Source organism: Gorilla gorilla, chromosome 5 (genome assembly GCF_029281585.2).
Source record: "Gorilla gorilla gorilla isolate KB3781 chromosome 5, NHGRI_mGorGor1-v2.1_pri, whole genome shotgun sequence".
Lineage (NCBI taxonomy): Eukaryota > Metazoa > Chordata > Mammalia > Primates > Hominidae > Gorilla > Gorilla gorilla.
This window is the reverse complement of record NC_073229.2, coordinates 47,971,211-47,983,783: the sequence shown is the minus strand read 5'-3', so window position 1 is coordinate 47,983,783 and position 12,573 is coordinate 47,971,211. Positions and strand designations below refer to the sequence as shown.

General features: G+C 39.8%; 1 long non-coding RNA gene across 1 annotated transcript in view; it reads left to right on the top strand.

The window, feature by feature from the left end:
• Positions 1-12,573, top strand: part of LOC109027166 (uncharacterized) — a 107,347-nt gene that overhangs the window by 68,005 nt on the left and 26,769 nt on the right. The gene's annotated exons all lie outside the window — the stretch shown is intronic.

Here is a 12,573-nt window from a genome sequence, read left to right as displayed (position 1 = left end):
GCACCCAACGGGAGTGAGAAGTGGGATTATGTCACAAGTATCCAGGAAGAAGGTTGGGAGAACCAAAACTCAGGGGAGTGGGCAATCCCCAACCCTGTGACTCCCCAGTGCAGTCATCGCTCTCGGGGCCTGAGACCCAGAGAGCCACGCCTGGGGCCTGGGACTTTGTCCTGACCTCTCTTTTCCTACGCCAGCCTCTTTGTCACACTGACTGCCTGAGTCCTGGTCAAGGATCTGTCTGTGGAAACTAGGGAGAGAACCCCCAGGCTGGGCCCAGCCCCTTCCCATTCACGCTCATCCTGGAATCCTCGTCCCTGAACTGGACTTCCGACTCCTTACCTCTCCCCTTGGACTATCCTAGAAGAAAACTCACCCCAGGGAACTTTGATGCCAGAGAGTGAGCTCGCCTTGGGAATGGCGGTGTAGAGAAAGGGGTTTTCTCTTTAAACCTGGTGAAGTTGTGGCTGAAGGCACAAGATAGAATTCTCATAGTGACCAGGTTTTTTTGTTTGTTTGTTTATTAATACAGTGGTTAGCACAATCTAACCCCTGAATGATCAGGATTCTAATCTGTAAAAGACCTGATTTTGCCTGCTTCATATATGAGTGTATCCAAACAGCATTGCAATTCGAGTCACAAAGCTTTAAGTTTACTTTCCCAGACTGTGGATCCATAACTCTGGGTTGTTGCATTTAAAATTATCTTCATTCCATAACCCGAGTTTCCCTGTGTGAGTCCAGGACATCTCAATACAAAGAAGCAGGATTTATTACTGTATATTGTAACAAGGAGCCTCAAAATTGCACTGAAGTCAAAATGCCTATCATCAATGCTTAAGCACTGCTTGTTTTTATGAATTATGCACATCTAAGCAGTGTGCATATTTTATTTGCATACTTGGTATTTTTTTACTCTTATGTTTTTAATCATGAGGAGGCCATTAGTTTTTGGCAGTCCCACAAAATGTATTAAATACCGAATGCATGCCAAGAACCCCCTGCTAGGCTCCTCCACTGCTTTAGAGTCCTTTCCCTTGCTCCTTTTCCTCACTTCCTGCCTCTCCAGCCCTTATTTCTGCCCCTCTCATCCCTCACACCCTCCTCTCCCCTTAGTCCCTGCCACCCTGTCACCCCTGAATTGTGGCACTAACACTGTCCCTCACTTCCTGCCCATGTCTGTTCTCCCCACAGTGCTCAGCAGTCCTGCTAATGTGACTCAGGTCGTGTCATTTCTTAATGGTTGGGTTTTGGTCTACCATTTTGCTATATGTTTTCAATTTGTCTCGTATCTTTTTGTTCCTATTCCTCCTTTCCTACTTTCTTATGTGTTAAGTAAACATTTTTTAGTTTATGGTTTTAATTCTAGTGGCTTTTAGGTATATTTCTTTACACTAATTTTTTATTGTTGTAAGAATTGAAACCCGATTCCTTGACTTTTCATGGTGAAGTTCAGGTAATATTAAGCTGCATCCAGCAAAATAAAGGACACTTGTAACAGTGCAGTTTCATTTAACCTACCATTATGTTATTATTGTTGTATATATTACATCAATATACTTTATAAACTCAATAATACAGTAATACTTTTTGTTTTAAGCATTCATATTGTCATTAAGAAAATGAGTGTGTATGTGATCTGTGTATGTGCATAATTTCTGTTGTTAATTATCCCTTTCTATATATCTAGGTCACCATCTAGAATCATTTCCCTTCAGCCTGAAGAACTTCCTTCAAAATTATACGTAGTACAAGACCCCTAGGAAATGAATTTTCTGATTTGGATTATGTAAAAGTGTCTTCATTTTTGCCTTCTTCCCCCACCTTTTTTTTTCCTAATTGGGGCGTTTGTGTATAATAAAACTCACCAGTTTTAGCTACAATGTTTTATGAATATTGGTAATTATTTATAGTCATGTAACTACCACATTGCCCAGATAGAGGACAGTTTCTTTTCCCTAAAAACTTTCCTTAAGCCCCTTTTCTATTTAATCCTTGCCTCCCACCCTCACCCCCTTCTCTTCACTCAACCACTGCTGTGCTTTCTGTTACTGTAATAATGAAATTTCTAGAATTTCATGGACATGCAATCATATGTTATGTAGTCCTTTGGTCTCTCACTTGTCATAACAATATTTGAGATTTTTCCATGTAGTTAAGAGTAATAATATTTCATTCATTTTTGTCACTGAGTAGCTGCTGAGCATTGTTGGAATTCCAGTTTATTCGTTGGTTTCTCTATTCTCCAGCTGATAAACATGTGGGTTATTTCCGGTTAGGGTCTGTAATTAATGAAACCACTATAAATAACTGACTACAAGTCTTTGCATGGCCTTAAATTTTCATTTCCTTTGGATAAATAAATATTTGTGGAATTGTTGGGTGATATGGTAAATGGATGGGTAGCTGTTTAAGAAATTGCCATATTATTTTACAAACTGACTGCAACTTTTTTTTGCGTTCCTACCAACAATATAAGAGATTTTTATTTTTTCCATATTCCTACCAGTATTTAGAATTATCATATGTCTTTTGAACTTTACTTATTCTAGATGATGTGTGATGGTTTCTCATTGTGGTTTTAACTTGCACTTCTTTGATGACTAGTATTGTTGCTATTTTGTCATGTTTGTCTAAGAGACTTATTACATATCTTTTGTGAACAATTTTGCAAATTTAATTATTACTTCCAGAGACTTTTTCAGAATTCCTTATTGTTTTCTACATATGTAATTAAGCTGAGAAAGAAAGATTTTATTTCTTCCTTTCCAATCTATTTTTTTTCTTTTTAAAATTATTTATATTTAGTAAAGACAGGGGTCTAACTATGTTGCTCAAGCTAGTCTCAAACTCTTGAACTAAAGTGATCCTCCCACCTTGGCCTCCCAAAGTGCTGGGATTACAGGCATGAGGCACCACACCTGGTCCTTTTATTGGTCTTTTATTTCATTTTCTTGCCATATTGCACTGGTTAGGATGCTCGTAAGGTGTTTTAAACAAAAATGAGGAGAGCCACATCTTTGCTTTGTTGCTAATCTTAGGAAGTAAGCATCTGGCCTTTCATAATTGAATATGAGGGTAGCTGTAAACTTTTCATGGATGTCCTTAACCACATTGAAGATATTGCTTTCGATTTTGTTTGCTGAGCTATTTTGTCATGAAATGGTCTTGATTTTGCAAGTGCTTTTTCTGCATTGACTATAATAATTGTGCAACATTTGTTCTTTGTTCTATTAATTGGGTGAATTGTATTGTTTAATTTTCAGATGTTAAACCAACCTTACTTTCCCTTTAAAAAAACCAATATGGCATGGCATATTATTCATTTTATGTATATCTTAATTGGATAACGTTTTGTATTGAATTGTGAGTCTGTATTCAAGAGGAATATTTGTTCTTGATTCTTTTTCTTGTGATGTTCTTGTCTGGGATTTTTATTTGGGTAATGCTGGTGATATGGTTTGGCTCTATGTCCCCACCCAAATCTTATCTTGAATTGTACTCCCATAATTCCCATGTGTTGTGGGAGGGACCCAGGGGACCCAGTGGGAGATAATTTGAATCATGGGGTCAGTTTCCCCCATACTGTTCTCGCGGTAGTGAATAAGTCTCATGAGATCTGATGGTTTTATCAGGGGTTTCTGCTTTTGCATCTTCCTCATTTTCTCTTGTTACCGCCATGTAAGAAGTGCCTTTCACCTCCCACCATGATTCTGAGGCCTCCCCAACCATGTGGAATTCTAAGTCCAATTAAACCTCTTTTTCATCTCAGTCTTGGGTATTTCTTTATCAGCAGCGTGAAAACGCACTAATACAGTAAATTAGTACCAGTAGAGTGGGCGCTACTGAAAAGATACCCAAAAATGTGGAATTGACTTTGGAACTGGGTATTAGGCAGAGGTTGGAACAGTTTGGAGGGCTCAGAACAAGACAGAAAAATGTGGGAAAGTTTGGAACCTCCTAAAGACTTGTTGAATGCCTTTGACAAAAATGCTGATGGTGATATGAACAATAAGGTCCAGGCTGAGGTGGTGTCAGATGGAGATGAGGAACTTGTTGGGAACTGGAGCAAAGGTGACTCTTGTTACGTTTTAGCAAAGAGACTGGTGGCATTTTGCCCCTGCCCTAGAGATCTGTGGAACTCTGAACTTGAGAGAGATGATTTAGGGTATCTGGCAGATAAAATTTCTAAGCAGCAAAGCATTTAAAAGGTGACTTGGGTGCTGTTAAAAGCATTCCATTTTAAAAGGGAAACAGAGCATAAAAGTTCAGAAAATTTACAGCCTGATGATGCAATAGAAAGAAAAACCAATTTTTTTGAGGAGAAACTCAAGCTGGCTGCAGAAATTTGCATAAGTAACAAAGAGCCAAACATTGATCCCCCAAGACAATGGGGAAAATGTCTCCAGGGCATGCCATAGGTCTTCATGGCAGCCCCTCCCATCACAGACCCAGAAGCACAGGAGGAAAAAATGGTTTCCTGGTCCAGGCCCAGGGTTCCCATGCTGTGTGCAGCTTAGGGACTTGGTGCCCTGGGTCCCAGCTGCTCCCACTGCTGCTAAAAGGGGCCAAGGTACAGCTTGGCCCATGGCTCCAGAGGGTGTAAGCTTTAAGCCTTGACAGCTTCCACATGGTTTTGAGCCTGCAGGTGCACAGAAGTCAAGAATGGAGGTTTGGGAACCTCCACCTAGATTTCAGAAGATGTATGGAAATGCTAGGATGCCCAGGCAAAAGTTTGCTGCAGGGGCAGGGCCCTCACGGAGAACCTCTGCTAGGGCAGTGTGGAGGGGAAATAGGGGGCTGGAGCCCCCACACAGAGTTCCTATTAGGGCACTGCCCAGTGGAGCTGTGAGAAGAGGGCCACGGTGCTCCAAATCTCAGAATGGTAGATTGACCAACAGCTTGCACTGTGCACCTGGAAAAGCCAGATACTCACGCCTGACTGTGAAAGCTGGCTGCATAGATTAAATTGAAAGTTGTTGCCTCCTTTAATTTCTAAAAGGTATGTGTAAAATTGATGTTATTTCTAAATTATTTGTTAGATACATTTCATCAGTGAAGCCTTCTGGACCTGGAGTTTCCTATATGAGAAGGATTTTGATTACACATTCAATTTCTACAGTCAATATATGACTGGCCACATTTTCTGTCTCTTCTCAGGTCAGTTTTCATAAGTTTTCTCTCTCAAGGAAATTGTTCATTTCATTTGCTTGTCAAACTTATTGACATGAGATTATCAATATTTCTTTTTGAGATCTAGAGAGTGTGCACTGATGTTCGTTTTTTCTTGACATTGTTAATGTGCATCTTTTTGTCTTGATCAGTCTAGCTAGAAATTTATAAAGTGTACTGATTTTTCCCCATAGAACCAATATTTGGGTTCATTAATTTTCTCTTTCTGCCTCATTTTTTCTATTTAATTATTATTTTCTTCCTTCTCCATGCTTTGGTTTAATTTGTTTTTCTTTGTTTCTTATAGCAGAAGCTAATTTACTAATTTGAGACCTACCTTCTTTCTTAATATAGGCATTTAAGGATATTGGTTTTTTCTCTAGTACTACTTCAGCTGCATCCCATACATTTGATATGTGTGTTTCATTATCCTTCAGAATACAGAAGACTTTCTAATTTCTCTAGATTTCCTCTTTGAATAAATTGTCATTTAGAATTTTGATGTTAATTTCCAATACTTGGTATTTTCATCATCATCTGTCTTAGTCAATCTGGGCAGTTATAAAAGAATACCATAGACTATGTGGCTTGCAAACAACAGAAATCTATTTCTCACAGTTCTGGAGGCTGGAAAGTCAAAGATCAAGGCCTGGGAATAGTCCGTGTGTGGTAAGGGCTGCTTCCTGATTCATGGATGTTGCTTTTTCTTGGTGTCCTCACATGGTGGAAGGGGCAAGGAGCTCTCTGGGGTCCCTTTTATAAGGGCATTCATTTCATTAATGAGGGTTTTGCCTTCATTGCATGATCACTTCCTAATGGCTCCACCTCCAAACACCATTACATTAGAGATTAGGTTTCAATTATGCGTTTAAGGATGACAAAAGCATTCAGTCCCACAGGATCATCTTATTGTTACAGATTTCTTTTTTTTAAGTTAATTTTTTAAATATCTATATATTTTTATTATACTTTAAGTTCTAGAGTACATGTGCACAATGTGCAGGTTTGTTACATATGTATACATGTGCCATGTTGGTGTGCTGCAACCATTAACTCGTCATTTACATGAGGTATATCTCCTAGTGCTATCCCTCCGCCCTCCCCCCACCCCACAACAGGCCCCGGTGTGTGATATTCCCCTTCCTCTGTGCAGGTGTTCTCATTGTTCAATTCCCACCTGTGAGTGAGACCATGCTGTGTTTGGTTTTTTGTCCTTGGGATAGTTTGCTGAGAATAATGGTTTCCAGCTTCATCTGTGTCCCTACAAAGGACATGAACTCATCCTTTTTTATGGCTGCGTAGTATTCCATGGTGTATATGTGCCACATTTTCTTAATCCAATCTATCATTGATGGACATTTGGGTCGGTTCCAAGTCTTTGCTAATGTGAATAGCACCACAATAAACATACGTGTGCATATGTCTTTATAGCAGCATGACTTATAATCCTTTGGGTATATGCCCAGTAATGGGATGGCTGGGTCATATGGTATTCCTAGTTCTAGATCCCTGAGGAATCGCCACACTGTCTTCCACAATGGTTGAACTAGTTTACAGTCCCACCAACAGTGTAAGTGTTCCTATTTCTCCACATCCTCTCCAGCACCTGTTGTTTCCTGACTTTTTAATGATCGCGATTCTAACTGGTGTGAGATGGTATCTCATTGTGGTTTTGATTTCCTTTTCTCTGATGGCCAGTGATGATGAGCATTTTTTCATGTGTCTGTTGGCTGCATAAATGTCTTCTTTTGAGAAGTGCCTGTTCATATCTTTGCCCATTTGTTGATGGGGTTGTTTGTTTTTTTCTTGTAAATTTGTTTGAGTTCCTTGTAGATTCTGGATATTAGCCCTTTGTCAGGTGAGTAGATTGAAAAAATTTTCTCCTATTCTGTAGGTTGCCTGTTCACTCTGATGGTAGTTTCTTTTGCTGTGCAGAAGCTCTTCAGTTTAATTAGATCCCATTTGTCAATTCTGGCTTTTGTTGCCATTGGTTTTGGTGTTTTAGTCATGAAGTCCTTGCCCATGCCTATGTCCTGAGTGGTATTGCCTAGGTTTTCTTCTAGGGTTTTTATGGTTTCAGGTCTAACATTTAAGTCTTTAATCCATCTTGAATTAATTTTTGTATAAGGTGTAAGGAAGGGATCCAGTTTCAGCTTTCTACATATGGCTAGCCAGTTTTCCCAGCACCATTTATTAAATAGGGAATCCTTTCCTCATTTCTTGTTTTTGTCAGGTTTGTCAAAGATCAGATACTTGCAGATATGCGGCCTTATTTCTGAGGGCTCTGTTCTGTTCCATTGGTCTATATCTCTGTTTTGGTACCAGTACCATGGTGTTTTGGTTACTGTAGCCTTGTAGCATAGCTTGAAGTCAGGTAGCGTGATGCCTCCAGCTTTGTTATTTTGGCTTAGGATTGACTTGGCAATGCGGGCTCTTTTTTGGTTCCATATGAACTTTAAAGTAGTTTTTTCCAGTTCTGTGAAGAAAGTCATTGGTAGCTTGATGGGGATGGCATTGAATCTATAAATTAGCTTGGGCACTATGGCCATTTTCACGATATTGATTCTTCCTACCCATGAGCATGGAATGTTCTTCCATTTGTTTGTATCCTTTTTTATTTCGTTGAGCAGTGGTTTGTAGTTCTCCTTGAAGAAGTCCTTCACATCCCTTGTAAGTTGGATTCCTAGGTGTTTTTTTCTCTTTGAAACAATTGTGAATGAGTTCACTCATGATTTGGCTCTCTGTCTGTTATTGGTGTATGAGAATGCTTGTGATTTTTGCACATTGATTTTGTATCCTGAGACTTTGCCGAAGTTGCTTATCAGCTTAAGGAGATTTTGGGCTGAGATGATGGGGTTTTCTAGATATGCAATCATGTCCTCTGCAAACAGAGACAATCTGACTTCCTCTTTTCCTAATTGAATACCCTTTTTTTCCTTCTCCTGCCTGATTGCCCTGGCCAGAACTTCTGACACTATGTTGAATAGGAGTGGTGAGAGAGGGCATCCCTGTCTTGTGGCAGTTTTCAAAGGGAATGCTTCCAGTTTTTGCCCCTTCAGTATGATATTGGCTGTGGGTTTGTCATAAATAGCTCTTATTATTTTGAGATACGTCCCATCAATACCGAATTTATTGAGAGTTTTTAGCATGAAGGGCTGTTGAATTTTGTCAAAGGCCTTTTCTACATCTATTGAGATAATCATGTGGTTTGTGTCTTTGGTTCTGTTTATATGCTGGATTATGTTTATTGATTTGCGTATGTTGAACCAGCCTTGCATCCCAGGGATGAAGCCCACTCTATCATTGTGGATAAGCTTTTTGATGTGCTGCTGGATTCGGTTTGCCAGTATTTTATTGAGGATTTTTGCGTCAATGTTCATCAGGGATATTGGTCTAAAATTCTCTTTTTTGGTTGTGTCTCTGCCAGGCTTTGGTATCAGGATGATGCTGGCCTCATAAAATGAGTTAGGGAGGATTCCCTCTTTTTCTATTGATTGGAATAGTTTCAGAAGGAATGGTACCAGTTCCTCCTTGTACCTCTGGTAGAATTTGGCTGTGAATCCATCTGGTCCTGGACTCTTTTGGTTGGTAAGCTATTGATTATTGCCATAATTTCAGATCCTGTTATTGGTCTATTCAGAGATTCAACTTCTTCCTGGTTTAGTCTTGGTAGAGTGTATGTGTCCAGGAATTTATCCATTTCTTCTAGATTTTCTAGTTTATTTGCATAGAGGTGTTTGTAGTATTCTCTGATGCTAGTTTGTATTTCTGTGGGATCAGTGGTGATATCCCCTTTATCATTTTTTATTGCATCTATTTGATTCTTCTCTCTTTTTTTCTTTATTAGTCTTGCTAGCAGTCTATCAATTTTGTTGATCCTTTCAAAAAACCAGCTCCTGGATTCATTAATTTTTTGAAGGGTTTTTTTGTGTCTCTATTTCCTTCAGTTCTGCTCCGATTTTAGTTATTTCTTGCCTTCTGCTAGCTTTTGAATGTGTTTGCTCTTGCTTTTCTAGTTCCTTTAATTGTGATGTTAGGGTGTCAATTTTGGATCTTTCCTGCTTTCTCTTGTGGGCATTTAGTGCTATAAATTTCCCTCTACACACTGCTTTGAATGCATCCCAGAGATTCTGGTATGTTGTGTCTTTGTTCTCATTGGTTTCAAAGAACATCTTTATTTCTGCCTTCATTTTGTTATGTACCCAGTAGTCATTCAGGAGCAGGTTGTTCAGTTTCCATGTAGTTGAGCGGTTTTGAGTGAGATTCTTAATCCTGAGTTCTAGTTTGATTGCACTGTGGTCTGAGAGATAGTTTGTTATAATTCCTGTTCTTTTACATTTGCTGAGGAGAGCTTTACTTCCAAGTATGTGGTCAATTTTGGAATAGGTGTGGTGTGGTGCTGAAAAAAATGTATATTCTGTTGATTTGGGGTGGAGAGTTCTGTAGATGTCTATTAGATCCGCTTGGTGCAGAGCTGAGTTCAATTCCTGGGTATCCTTGTTGACCTTCTGTCTCGATCTGTCTAATGTTGACAGTGGGGTGTTAAAGTCTCCCATTATTAATGTGTGGGAGTCTAAGTCTCTTTGTAGGTCACTCAGGACTTGCTTTATGAATCTGGGTGCTCCTGTATTGGGTGCATATATATTTAGGATAGTTAGCTCTTCTTGTTGAATTGATCCCTTTACCATTATGTAATGGCCTTCTTTGTCTCTTTTGATCTTTGTTGGTTTAAAGTCTGTTTTATCAGAGACTAGAATTGCAACCCCTGCCTTTTTTTGTTTTCCATTTGCTTGGTAGATCTTCCTCCATCCTTTTATTTTCAGCCTATGTGTGTCTCTGCACATGAGATGGGTTTCCTGAATACAGCACACTGATGAGTCTTGACTCTTTATCCAATTTGCCAGTCTGTGTCTTTTAATTGGAACATTTAGTCCATTTACATTTAAAGTTAATATTGTTATGTGTGAATTTGATCCTGTCATTATGATGTTAGCTGATTATTTTGCTCGTTAGTTGATGCAGTTTCTTCCTAGTCTCAATGGTCTTTACATTTTGGCATGATTTTGCAGCGGCTGGTACCGGTTGTTCCTTTCCATATTTAGCGCTTCCTTCAGGAGCTCTTTTAGGGCAGGCCTGGTGGTGACAAAATCTCTCAGCATTTGCTTGTCTCTAAAGGATTTTATTTCTCCTTCACTTATGAAGCTTAGTTTGGCTGGATATGAAATTCTGGGTTGAAAATTCTTTTCTTTAAGAATGTTGAATATTGGCCACCACTCTCTTCTGGCTTGTAGAGTTTCTGCCGAGAGATCCGCTGTTAGTCTGATGGGCTTCCCTTTGAGGGGAACCCGACCTTTCTCTCTGGCTGCCCTTAACATTTTTTCCTTCATTTCAACTTTGGTGAATCTAACAATTATGTGTCTTGGAGTTGCTCTTCTGGAGGAGTATCTTTGTGGCGTTCTCTGTATTTCCTGAATCTGAATGTTGGCCTGCCTTGCTAGATTGGGGAAGTTCTCCTGGATAATACCCTGCAGAGTGTTTTCCAACTTGGTTCCATTCTCCCCGTCACTTTCAGGTACACCAATCAGACGTAGATTTGGTCTTTTCACATAGTCCCATATTTCTTGGAGGCTTTGCTCGTTTCTTTTTATTCTTTTTTCTCTAAACTTCCCTTCTCACTTCATTTCATTCATTTCATCTTCCATCGCTGATACCCTTTCTTCCAGTTGATCGCATCGGCTCCTGAGGCTTCTGCATTCTTCACGTAGTTCTCGAGCCTTGGTTTTCAGCTCCATCAGCTCCTTTAAGCACTTCTCTATATTGGTTATTCTAGTTATACATTCTTCTAAATTTTTTTCAAAGTTTTCAACTTCTTTGCCTTTGGTTTGAATGTCCTCCCATAGCTCGGAGTAATTTGATCGTCTGAAGTCTTCTTCTCTCAGCTCGTCAAAGTCATTCTCCGTCCAGCTTTGTTCCGTTGCAGGTGAGGAACTGCGTTCCTTTGGAGGAGGAGAGGCGCTCTGCTTTTTAGAGTTTCCAGTTTTTCTGCTCTGTTTTTTCCCCATCTATGTGGTTTTATCTACTTTTGGTCTTTGATGATGGTGATGTACAGATGGGTTTTTGGTGTGGATGTCCTTTCTGTTTGTTAGTTTTCCTTCTAACAGACAGGACCCTCAGCTGCAAGTCTGTTGGAGTACCCGGCCGTGTGAGGTTTCAGTCTGCCCCTGCTGGGTGGTGCCTCCCAGTTAGGCTGCTCGGGGGTCAGGGGTCAGGGACCCACTTGAGGAGGCAGTCTGCCCGTTCTCAGATCTCCAGCTGCGTGGTGGGAGAACCACTGCTCTCTTCAAAGCTCAGATGGAAATGCAGAAATCACCCGTCTTCTGCATCGCTCACGCTGGGAGCTGTAGACCAGAGCTGTTCCTATTCGGCCATCTTGGCTCCTCCCTCGCTGTTACAACCTCTAAAGGAATTATTTGGGGATATATATCAGATTAAATGAAAATTAAGATAAAACTTGCCAGATACAAAAAGAAAACTATTGCATTATTTTACATATATGTAGAATTTTTTAAAAAGTCCAATATACAGAAATAGAGAATAAAATAGTGATTACCAGAGGTAGGGTGGGTGGAGGAAATGGGGAGATGTACCTCAAGGGATACCAAGTAGCAAATATGTAGGATGAACAGGTCTGGAGATCTAATGCCCAACCTGCCAACTATAGCTAATATCAGGGCATTGTAGGCCAGGCATGTCGGCTCACGCCTGTTATCCCAGCATTTTGGGAGGCCGAGGTGGGCAGATCACTTAAGGCCAAGGAGTTCGACAGCAGCCTGAGCAGCATGGTGAAACCCTGTCTCTACAAAAATTAGCCAAATGTGGTGCCCGTGCCTGTAGTCCCAGCTACTTGCAAGGCTCAAGTGAGAGGATCTCTTGAGCCTGGGAGGTGGAGGTTGCAGTGAGCCAAGATCGTGCCACTACACTCCAGCCTGGGTGACAGAGTGAGACCTTGTCTCAAAAAAATAAATTAAAAAAATAATAAAAATGGTGTATTGTATTCAGGATTTTTGCTAAATGAGTAAATGATAACTGCTCTTGCAATGAGGGGTTGGGAGTGGGAAGGGAAGCAGGTAACTATGTGAAATGATGGAGGTGTTAATTTGTTTCACTGTAATAAACATTTTACTCACAGCATCATGTTGTATACCTTAAAATATATTTTAAAAATTAAATTAAAAAAAGAAAATTAAGATAAAGCTTTACATTTTTAAAAAATTTAAAATTAAGATAATGGTAGGCAAAGGTGTATTAACTAAATCCAAAATGAAAGAATTCCGATATCTTGATCTTACTATCGGATAGAATTGAATTTGGGAGAGAAAAATATTAAATAAGACAACAACGTTT